The sequence below is a fragment of the Anabrus simplex genome, chromosome 2, assembly GCF_040414725.1.
Source record: "Anabrus simplex isolate iqAnaSimp1 chromosome 2, ASM4041472v1, whole genome shotgun sequence".
In the NCBI taxonomy this organism is placed as follows: Eukaryota; Metazoa; Arthropoda; class Insecta; order Orthoptera; family Tettigoniidae; genus Anabrus; species Anabrus simplex.
In genome coordinates, this window is record NC_090266.1 from 1207642106 (window position 1) to 1207655190 (window position 13085).

The window sequence follows — 13085 nt, forward strand, 5'->3', positions numbered from 1 at the left end:
TTATACAATATATACATGAATTTAACTTAAACTTTTCTTGAAGCTGAGTAAATTCGCAAGTAATTAATCTTGATAGTAGACTGAGAGTCTGTAGAAATGTACGCTTTATACACATTAACTTTATGTACACTCGAAGCTATCTTGATGAGATAGTTTGGAAAAGGTAGAGTTCATGATAGTCGAAAACTATCGGTTTTATAAGCGTAACTTGCCATGAAAGTTCCTACTAACATAATGCAGTTATTTCTATTGGCTTGTCATGAAATGACATGAATATTCACAATTAGAGAATCTAATGTAGGTGTCGGAGCCTGAGTGAGGACTGAGGATGTGTAGAATACAGGCATCGGGGCTCGACGTGGCTGCAGGAACGGGAACTGAGGCAGTGGCCCGAGGTGAAACCTCATACAACCAGAATTCAGTCCACCTGGCCGAGACACACGTTTAAGAGGGATAACCTTCGTGTTCGACGTTCAGTGTAATCTGGTGCTGGACACTGGGGAGTCCTACTAAGTGGCTACCAGGTGTTCCTTTTATTGTGCAGACTGGCGTCACAAGCAACCGCACTGTAGTCGTCTCGTAGAGTCTCGCATATTTCAAGCTGCGGCGTGCGCGGTGCTGGCTGGTGCAGAGCTAGGAGCGCGAAGGACACGCAACATATAAAACGTAACTTCATAATGTTACGAATAAGACACTGATTGTTTTATTGAACTACTTCAATCTAATATGACCAAGTCAGTGCAATATGTTTAAAATCATACTCGACAGAACAAGACAACCGTTCACTAATTACTGGCTATTGACAAAAGCCTCTAGTCCTTACAATGGGTCTTTAGCTGGCCGTCTTTACCTGGAACGGGTGCTTCTGTAATATTGACTGACAGGTTTCAGCTTTTACATTATCTTCGCTGCACCGGTAACACAGTCATTTCAGACAGCAGGTCAATGTAATCAGATTCGAACGCACGTCCGTTGGCTATCACAACGTACGGCGACTGTACGCATCGCTCAACTAGAAGCAAGATCGATCGCTAGTACAATCAACTCACGTGACCACTCTATACACTGAACTCTCAGCTCAAAACCTGTAACACTACTCAACACACAACACTGCCACCTCTTCAAAGTGATCCTGTTCATATATACTTGGTAATGAATTTCCAGAATATCCGGGGAAAATTTGGGGAGACACAAGACGGATGGGGCAACAGAAGCCGAGGTGGTCACGTTCCTGCAAGGCTACCAGTACCTACTCAGTCTGCCTCACACATACCATCCACTAACTACTTACCTAAGAGGGCATTAAAAGGTCTGTCACTCGCATTACCATGAAACATTGTTCCCATTCTAGAGGTGATCGTTCCAGCTGTTCCTCGGTAACGCGCCGATTGGTCCAGATGCACCACCTTCATCTTGCATCTTGGACTCTGTTGTATACGAGAGATGACGTCATTTATTTTAATCAGATCATAGTAAGGAACTTCCCACTACTTCTGTGGCTTGGGAGACAAGGCTTTCTTCCTTGTGGGATTATATAGCCACACTAGCTCATTATCGTGATGTCGTGTAGCGCCCACTTGTTGATTATATCGTGCCTTCATTCAGTCGCTTCCATCCTCAATCATTTTCCACAATAACTTGTTCATCGTACAGTATCCTTTCCTAATTCACGCAGCACTAGTTGCATGGTCGTCAGGTACGCCGGGAAGCAAAATTCTCTTCTGAACAGCGTCCTTGTTGGTTTGCATCCTGTGTCCTCGCGTACTGCAGACCGTATGTGAAAAGGAGTTGGGGAAGAAGACGACCAAAGTCCCTCTGGTGTTCGCTGATGAATATTCGCAGGTGATTCTCTATGGTCCTGTTGAACCATTCAATCATTCCGTCCTACTGAGAATATATAGAGCTGTGGTTCTGGTTTTCTATGGAAGAATATGCCACATTTCCTCGTTAATATTAGCTATGAACATAATAGGATCTATGCGAAATATACTTTCCGACAGTATTTGTTTAATGCGTTTTTACCACTAGAAGACTCCTCTCTCGAGCATGTGGACTTACCGAGGTGGGGAAGCTTGTGCTTCATAATGAAAACAGGTAGCCGAGCCTAAGATCAACCATATCGGATGGGTATCTGTCCGAAGACCAGAGTAACGAATGGTTCGTCGAAAGTGGGTAGCAGATATTCGGAAGTTGTAAAAGCGGCAGTGTCAATAATGGACAGGTGTGGCTTTGTAATAATATCCATTATGGCTTAGCTATGCTACACGGTTGAAAACAACGCGAAACTAAAGCCATAACTAACTCCCGATGACGTGTAGTTCTCTCTTTGTATGATAGAATGTTGGACTGGCAATGAATTATTCCCGGGTAAATCACTGGCTGAAAATGAAGTACCAACACACAGATGGAGTTATCGTAGTTAAAAGAAATACGGGAGGGTTGTTTGCATATCAAAAAGATGATGCCTATTCAATTTTTTGCAATCGTCGACGAAGAATGGTGCTAGCAGGGCCACTATGACCTTGAAAATCAAATTTGCTTCAAATATGCGCTGTACACTGCGCGAGTGTTTGTTATCGTCCGGCGTTGACGTTATGAGGTTAAATATGACTTTAAAGGCAGTATCAGCATCTAACGGAGTTTGAACGAGGCTGCGCAGTAGGGCTAAGAGGAGGTAGATGTTCTTACCGCGATATTGCAGAAAGACTTGGCAAGGACATATCCGCAGTGCAATGGTGTTATCAGGAATGGTGACGGGAGGGCACAGTCGCAAGAAGACCGAGGTCCAGCCGCACACGAGCCGCAGCACAGAGGGAAGACTGCCGTTTTCGCCGCAGTGCTGTGGTGGACTGTACTGCAATTGCAGCAGCCCTTACACCTTCAGTGGGCCGAAAATAATACACGTGATTAAAGAGTGAAGTGGATAGGAAGTTCAGAACAGTTCAGGAAGAATGCCTGAAGGAGAAGCGCAAGGATGTTGGAGGTTGTATGGTCCTAGGAAAGGTGGAGGCTGCATACAGAAAATCCATCCATCCATCCACCCACCCACCCATCCATCCATCCATCCATCCATCCATCCATCCATCCATCCATCCATCCATCCATCCATCCATCCACCCACCGACCCACCCATCCATCCATCCATCCATCCATCCATCCACCCACCCATCCACCCACCCACCCACCCATCCATCCATCCATCCATCCATCCATCCATCCATCCATCCATCCATCCATCCATCCATCCGTCCGTCCGTCCGTCCATCCATCCATCTCTCTCTGCATTTAGGACATTCGCCCAGATAGCAGATTCCTTATCTGCTGTTTTCCTAGCCTTTTCTTAAATGATTTCAAAGAAATTGGAAATTTATTGAACTCCCCCCTTGGTAAGTTACTTCATTCCCTGACTCCCCATCCTATAAATGATTATTTTCCCCAATATGTCCTCTTGAATTCCAACTTTAACTTCATATGTTGATCTCTCCTACTTTTAAATACATCACTTAAACGTATTCGTCTACTAATGCAATACCACGTTATCTCTCCGCTGACATCTCGGAACATACAACTTAGTCGAGCAACTCGTCTTCTTTCTCTTATGTCTTCCAAGCCCAAACTTTGCAACATTTTTAACGCTACTCTTTTGTCGGAAATCACCCAGAACAAATCGAGCTACTTTTCTTAGGACTTTTTCCACTTCTTGAATTAAGTAATTCTGCTGAGGATTCCATACAATGGAACTGTACTTTAATTGGGGCCATACCAGAGACTTATATGCCCTCTCCTTTACAACCTTACTACAACCCCTAAACACTCTCATAAATATGTGCAGAGGTTTGTACCCTTTATTTAGAATCCCACATATGTGATTACCCCCATGAAAATCTTCTTCTTCGTCTTCTGTTTACACTGCAGGGCCGGTTTTTCCCTCGGTCTCAGCGAGGGATCCACCCCTACCGCCTCAATGGCAGTGTCCTGGAGCTTCATCTCTGGGTCGGGTTACAACTGGGGAGGAGGACCAGTACCTCGCCCAGGCAACCTGCCGAACAGGCGCCTTGTGGGGTATGGGAAGATTGTAAGGGATAGACTAGGAAGAGGGAAGGAAGCGTCCGTGGCCTTAAGTTATGTACCATCCCGGCATTTGCCTGGAGGAGAAGTGGGAAACCACGGAAAACCACTTCCAGGATGGCTGAGGAGGGAATCGAACCAGCCTCTACTCAGTTGACCTCCCGAGGCTGAGTGGACCCCGTTCCAGCCTTCGTACTATTTTTCAAATTTCGTGTCTTAGCCAGGAATCGAACCCGGGCTTCCGGGGATGACCTAATCACACTAACCACTACGGCACAGATATGAAGATCTTTCCTTATATGAACATCTAGGTACTTACAGTGATTCCCACAAGGAACTTTCTCCCCATCAACGCAGTGATTAAAACTGAGAGGACTTTTCCTATTTGTGAAACTAACAACCTGTATTTTAACCCAATTCATCACCATCTGATGTCCACCGCCTGCCGTCCATATCATAACATTATCGAGGTCATTATTTAGTTGCTCACAATCTTGTAACATATTTGTTACTCTATACATAATTACGTCATCTGCAAAAGCCGTATCTCTGATTTCACTTCTTTACTCGGAACATTTCTATACAGCATGATTCAGCAGCACGTTTCATTATCGTTTGCTGCAGCCCAAGTAACGTGCACAGGGTTATAGGGGTGCTGTTCCCCTGCAGGAGTACTGTATGGTACTAATGTTCAGTGAGCACATTTTGCACACGATTCTGAACCCTAGCGAAATGTTCGCAAAACATGACGCCTTGAAATCATGTAGCAGCGTCCTTTTACTATGTAACTATGTTACTATATCGTCCCTCGTGGCCGAGTGTAACGAATAGGGAAATTAGTGCATAAAACTAGGTAACAGTGCACAAATTATTTTCTTAAACACCGAACCGGACTGCGTATGTACTCTGTTCTCGTCGTACTACCAACATGTTTCCAGCAGTGTAGCGTAGCGGACGTGGTTAGGCGTTCACCTAGCAATCGACGGAATGTGCATCGGAGGTTCGAATCCTGCATCTTTCAAATATTTTTTGGATCGGTATAATGTTTGAATACGTAAACACAGGCCAACGTTTTCCACATCCAATTAGTGGGGTAGGCCGTGCATAGTACGGTCATGACTTCCACGTTTCTTTGAATTTCTTCACTGTCGGAATCAGAACTTAACACGCCCTGATGAAGGCCAATGCAATTTGGCTGAAAGTTTGGCTTCATTAAATAAATATAGCGGCTTTAATCCAGTATTCATTTATTTATTTAAGTAGAACGACGCTGTTAGCCGTCTTGTGTCCTGCGCATACTGCGCTGGTTAGGGCCTGAATGTACTGTAATATCTTCTGTCATTCGGCATGTTTTTCACAGAGGAATACGTTGACATGCTCCTCATATATGGGGAAGCAAGACAAAACGCCTGCGAGGCACCACTTCTATACTAGGAACGGTATCCCGAAAGGCGACATCCGTCTGCTACGACATTCCGCCGTCTTGAAAGGCGCCTATATACAACAGGCGTGATTTCCAACCAGCCACCAGTCTGCGATAGGCCCGCTACATCGGGTAAAACAGAAGAGGCCGTTCTCGAGGAAGCTCGTAATAATCCGTATATCAGTACAAGAGCGATTGCATGATATGCGAGCACCAGCCAGCCGTCCGTCTGGCGAATACTGCATAAACATGAATTTTACCCATACCATATTGAGTTACTCCAAGAGCTCCATGGGCGGGATTTAGAAGATCGAATGGAGTTCTTTTTGTGGCTGTTAGGGAGGCTGGATAATGAATCAGCATTCGTATCGCATCTCTTATTCTCGGACGAATCGTGCTTCCACAATAATGGAAACATCAATCGCCACAACACGACATGCACTACTGGAGTCCGGGCATTCCTCACTGGGTGCGACAGACGACCCACCAAGTACGATGGGAAGTGAATGTTTGGTGTGCAACCTTTGGGAACCGCCTGATTGGAACTTATCTCTTTGAGGGCCATTCGACGGGCCCACGTTACCTGCACTTTCTGCATCAGGAATCCCACTGCTGCTGGAGTATATGCCCTTGCACGATGGTTTGTCGATGTGGTTGCAACAGGATGGCGCTCCACCACATTCGGCTTTGCCCGTTCGTAACCATCTGAACGAAGATCTGCCAGGGAAATGGGTAGGACGAGGAGGCCCTTTTTCTTGGCCCGCTAGATCACTGGATTTAACGTCGTTATACTTCTTCTTGTAGAGATATTTGAAGAACGTCGTTTATACGCAAGCGCCGGAAAACCCCGACCAGTTCTGGCAACTCATCATGCACGCCTGGAATGCTTCAGTGCGCTTGTCGATCTATTGTACACCGAGCCCGAATGTTCATAAACCAAAACGTTCATCACATCGAGCAGTTGCTGGATAAAAGATTGTCAGGGTAGTTATGTTCCTTTTATTACCGGTCTGTATATGTCCGGCCTGCTAACTAATCGGCCCTTCTTAGGGCCACAAACACATTCACTCCCACACAACTTGCATGAAAGCGGTTATTGAACTTAAATTGTGTGTGGTACGTATTAAAGAAATATTTCAAAAATTTGTAATCTTCGCCCCTTACTCGATCCACCCACCTGAAATGCAAGCCTGCTCCGCCACGCCTTTACCTACTACACTACGGTTTCGTACGACACATTGGGTACTGGGCACTCTATTAAATGCTCTAGACAGGTCAATCGCGATACAGGCCATTTGACCTCCTGAATCGAAGAAATGTGCTATATCTTGCTGGAATGCTACAAGTTGTGCGGTCACAATATCAATGTAGTGTTTTGCCCGCGTGTCAGGTTCACATGATCTGGAAGGCACACGAATGTCTTCCAGTGTTTAATGCAAGTATAGCATTAAGGCTGTTTTGATACTGATGAAATGGGAGACCCAATTTTGAGGTCAAACTTTGATAGAGCTTTGAGAGACCTAATAGGAACAAGGAACCTGGAATTGCTGATATTCCCTCTGAATTACTTACTGACTTAGTAGAAACCTGCATGGCGAGGTTATTTTACTTAGTGTGTAAGATGTATGAGACAGGAGATATACCACCCGATTTTCAGCAGAATTTTGTTATACCTATTCCCATGAAAGCCGGTGCTGACAAGTGTGAAAACTACCAGACCATCAGTTCAGTATATCACGCCTGCAAAACTTTTACACGCATTATTTACAGAAGAATGGAAAGACAATTTGAAACTGAGTTGTGAGAGGATCAACTTGGCTTCAGAAGAAATGTAGGAACACGTGAAGCAAACCTGACTTTACGTATGATCTTAGATAATCGAATTAAGGACAACAAACCCTCATACATTCGTAGATCCAGAAAAGGCATGCGATAATGTTGATTGAACTCATCTATTTGAGATTCTGAAGATGATCGGTATCAGATACGGAAAACGAAGAATTTTCAACAATCTGTACAAAAATCGGTGTGCACTGATAAGAATCGAGGGCTTTTATATAGAAGCAGCTATCCAGAAAGGAGTAAGGCAAGAATGGAGTTTGCTCTATCCCGACTTTTAAATGTTTGTAGAGAACAGACAGTAAAGGAATGCAACGAGGAATTTGGGAAAGGAATCAAAATCAAAGGAGAGGAAACCAAAACCCTGAAATTTGCCGATGATTTTGTTAGTTTATCAGAGACTGCAGAAGGTCTGGAGAAATTGCTGAATGGTATGGAGTGAGTCTTGTGTAAGGAATACATGATGAAATTAAATAACAAAGATAATGGAGTGTAGTACAACGAAGCCAGGTGATGCAGGTAATATTAGATTAAGAAATGAAATCTTAAAAGAAGTAGATGAATATTGTGATTTCGGTAGACAAATTAGTAACGATGGCAGAAGTAAGGAGGACATACAATTCAGACTAGCATAAGCAAGTAAGGTCTTTCTTAAGAAAAGAAATTTGCTTACTTCGAACACTGATATAGGAATTAGAAAGTTATTTTCGAATTAGTTCGTCTGGAGCGTGGAATTATATGTAAGTGAAACATGGATTAGAACTGGTTGAGAAAGAAAGAGAACAGACTTTTTTGTTGTGGTAACACTGAAGACTGCTGTGGGTAGGATGGATAGATCAAATCTCGAATGAAGAGACACTGGATCGAATTGGTGAAAGATCGATTTGGCTAAATTTGAAGAGAAGAAGAGACAAAATTGTAGAACACATATTAAGTCACCCAGGACTTATGCAGTTGGTTTTTGAGGAAAATGTAGGAGGTAATAACGGTAGAGCTGGGCCAAGGTATGTATATGACAAGGGGATAAGAGCAGATGTAGGATGCAGCAGTTACGTAGAAATGAAAAGTTTAGCACAGGATACGGTAGCATGGAGAACAGCATCAAAAGAGTCTATGGAATAATAACACAAACAACAACATCGAAATGAGATACGTAAAGAAAGAATCACTTTAATAATGAATGGAAAAAGTCCTTATAAAAGGGCTTCGAAATCCTGGACATAAGAAACCCCTGATGTATCCGAGTGGTTGAAATTAAAATGTGGTGGTGTGCAGTATCTAAGCTGTCGTGACCTACCTGTCCAGTGAGACGATCTCGTAGGTTGGTCACCAGGCCGTTGGATGTTGAAGTATTACCTGACCTGCCGAGCGGAATGTAGGGAGGTAATTTGTAGGTATGACTCGTCCCGCAACTCCCGAAATAAAAGATGAAGTTATTTCTCTGTCCTTTATTACTGAGGACACTAAAACTACTATGTACAGTATATTTACAAGTCTGAATGTAATGATCTAAAGAGAGAGAGAGAGCTTGTTCCACGCGCCTAATTTTCTACTACGCGTACCTCTGAATCTTGCCCTGCGGCACTTGGGCTATGCTCGAAAAGAATATCGTTCTGACAAGTACGAACTACTGACTGGAAGAAGGCCCCGCGCCATCTTGGCCAGGGGTTATATCTCCGCTCCTGAACTCAAAGTTCTACCCCTACCTCCTACCAAGGGGTTGGGTCTTACGGGCATTCCCAAACTGATCACCTTGTCTAGCGCCCTCAAGTAGCTATTCTCCATAGTTGTTACAGTAAGTGCTGCTACCTAGGCACTACTGTCTTCTGTCTTACTTTGTCTTCATCTTTCCTTGTTTTTCTAAAGTGCATCTGTACTGGCCTCGACTGGCCTTGTAGCTTGCTTTGTTCCTTTGTCGGTTATCGGGCGGGCCGCCTGGCCCGCTGGCATACTAGCTCTGTTTGTCGATACACAGTAAATATCTTGTTGTGATCAACAAGTCTCCGCTCTTAGTCAACACTTATGTAAGTGCACTTCGCAAGCTCTCTCCACTACATGTAACTTCTTGAAATATTTCCCTTTTCTTACAGTAACTAAATCTGACTATAATTATTATTCAATTACCTTAATGCTACAAGGTGTCTCCTGTCTTTGATCATCATTCTAACACTAATTAATCTCCTCTGACACCTTGAGCTCGAGACTCGGCTGCGAACCCCGGCTGCCTTCCACCTGGCAGTCCGCCGGTTCGAGTCCCTGGGAGGTCGGTACACGACAAAGCCACTAGAATGTAACAACAATAATATCACACCGATTGACAACTGTTGGTAGGTGCGGTGCTCTCGGTCTCTTCTGCTTTCACATACCCCTGCCAGATGGTATTATCGCTGGAATTAGTAAAATGAAGCTGCCAACGACTGATAAAAAAGAACACATTGAAGAATGTGTTTTTGAGTAATTAATGTTTTTTTTTGCTTTTTGCTTTACGTCGCACAGATACAGATAGGTTTAATGGCGACGATGGGACAGTAAAGACTTAGGAATGCGAAGGAAGCGGGCGTGGCAGCCCCAGCATTTGCCTGGTGTGAAAATGGGAAACCACGGAAAACCATCTTCAGGGCTGCCGACAGTTTGATAAAACAGTACTCAATTTCACTTAATTTGTACCCTGAACTTACTCCTCTACATTTTCCTTCCCTTTTCTCTGCTTATTCCTTTCTCATACACTTCCCAGTAATGCATATCTGTTTCATATAGCAATTAGCACTCCGTCTCATTTTACATTCTCTACATACAGTATTTAGTACGTCGAGCAATCTATAAAGAGTATACGTGTGCCAATGTACAGCTGAATTACAGCGTGGTGTGATTCTACGTTACGAAATAGCTTTTCATGTCAGAGCGTTAGGTCTCCAATCTTTTGTAATGTTTGAATTCATCAAATTATCATAAACTATTTCTTTACTGTGCAGTGTGACTTACATATTTTTTTATTTGGGAGTATATTTATTGAATGAAATCAGTAAAACGTGTTGTAATATTCTCCTTTCGTTTTCGAAAATCGGTTATTATTGAACATGGACATTTTTCTGCTGATATTTTCATTTTTATTCACGTACATGAAACTAAAACAATGGTGAAATGAATGAAAATATATAACCTGTTTTCCAGTCATTGACCGGTCAGGGATGTAATGAATGAAGCAGATATAGGCTAATAGTACGATGGGGTCGCCACTCCCTAAGTGATTTATTAATGACTGACAGATGCTAAGAAATGAGAATGAAAAGTGTTGCTGGAATGAAAGATGACAGGGAAAACCGGAGTACCCGGAGAAAACTTGTCCCGCCTCCGCTTTGTCCAGCACAAATCTCACATGGAGTGACCGGGATTTGAACCACGGTATCCAGAGGTGAGAGGCCGACGTTCTGCCGTCTGAGCCGCAGAGGCTCTTAAACAATGGTATAATGGTATCATTTAAAATATTCTATCACTTGAGATTTTAGAAAAGGTGTATTTTCTCATTCATCCCATCTACTTTTATTTAATTTCTGAATGATAACGATTGTTACCACTTCACCCATATAGGACATGAATCAGCAAGTTTAGCTGTTATGTTCTTTAGAAAGTCTTTCTATGTGTATTAATCTAACATGGATGATAATAAATTGAATTAGCTATTACCTTTCTGTTTGTTAGCAAAAGTTGACGATTGATTGTGAGAAGGATGTCAGTTTCAAAAATATACTTAGACTTTTGGGAATGCTGCATGGAAAACATAGATCTGAATGTTTATTCATACTTACATACATCTTCATTATACTCTAGACTGTCATGTCTTCTATGTAAACTGTGAAATCCATTTTGAATTAATTAAATGCTTCCACTATCCATTATTTGCATCTAGCTCAGTAGCTTCATTCAATTCCACAACTCTTATATTCAGACATAAATAAAGACAGACAGACAGACAGACAGACAGACAGACAGACAGACAGACAGACAGACAGACAGACAGACAGACATCTTTATTATAGACTGTTATGGCTTTCAGCGTTCAGTCTGCAAGCCTCGGTGAAATTACTGATCACCGCCAAAATCCTCTATTTGTAACTAGTTCTATGTCCTCGTTTAGTTCTATAACTTTTTTCTTTAAATCATTGGAAACTGAGTCTAACTATCGTCGTCTTGGTCTTCTCCTACCCGGTGTTAGCCTCCATAAGAGAGTCCATTATTTTCCTAGGTAACCTATCCTCCCCATTCACCTGACGTGACCCCACCACGAAAGCCGGTTTATATGTACCGCTTCATTCATCGAGTTAATTCCTAACTTAGGCAGCCTTTATTTCCTCATTCCGAGTACCCTGTTGTCATTGTTCCCGCCTGATTTTACCAGCAATCATTCAGGCTACTTTCTTGTCTCTTACTTCTAGCTTATGAATAAGATATTCTGAGCCCACCCAGCTTTCACTCCCATAAAGCAAAGTTGTTTTGAAAACAGACCGACCTAAAATTTAGTCCGGGAACTGACTTCCTTCTTACAGAATACTGTTGATCGCAACTGCGAGCTCACTGCATTAGCTTTGCTACAACCACAATCAATCTCACTATACAACCATCCTGGGAGAACACGCATCCTTAATACTTGAAATTATCTACCTGTTGCATCATTGTATTCCCAATCTGACATTAATTTCTCTTGGATTTCTTACGTACTGGCATCAATTCAGTCTTAGAAAGGCCAATCTTCATACTATAATCATTGCACCTATTTTCAAGTTCCCAGTTATTAGACTGCAGGCTTTCAGCACAATCTGCCATTAAGACCAAGTCGTTAGCATAGGCTAGACTGATTACTACATTTTCATCTAACTGATTCCCTCCTTTCAGCAGATAAAAAAGCTAAGCAGAAGGCAAAGAAAAGTCACCTCCGTACAGGCCATGAAGGCCCTTGGAGAAAATATGAAAATAATACATTTAAACTTATTTTCATATCAAAATAATACCTTTAAACTTATTTTCATATTCTTACACTTGTTTTCTCTTTTTCTTATTTTACAGTTGGTGTCAACAGAGCTACGTTTTAAACTCATTTTAACCAACTTTGACGACACACTTATGTGAAATTAAATTTAAATTTTAATACTGATGATGGACCTTAGTGTCCGAAAACAGGTTATGTTTTAATAAAGTGTGTGTTGATACGACTGTATATAATTAATAATAATGATAATAATAAAATTAACTACATCAGCACTGTTAATAAGAAATGGCTTAGATTAATTAATTTCGTGTGGCTATTTCTAGCCGAGTGCAGCCCTTGTAAGGCAGACCCTCCGATAAGGGTGGGCGGCATCTGCCATATGTAGGTAACTGCGTGTTTTTGTGGTGGAGAATAGTGTATGTGTGGTGTGTGAGTTGCAGGGATGTTGGGGACAGCACAAACGCCCAGCCCCCGGGCCCTTGGAATAAACCAATGAAGGTTAAAATCCCCGACCCGGCCGGGAATCGAACCCGGGACCCTCTGAACCGAAGGCCAGTACGCTGACCATCCAGCCAACGAGTCGGACATGGCTTAGATAATTTATAATGATTATAATTCGTCTCCCTACTTACCTAACCTCTACGGTTGAGTCAATATTCGGTTACGTAATCTATCCTCCGTCGTTCGCCTTAGATGAACCCACTACCGACACCAACTTATGCGTACAGTATCATCCACCGATTTTGTTTCTAAGTTAGTCTTTATCTCGTC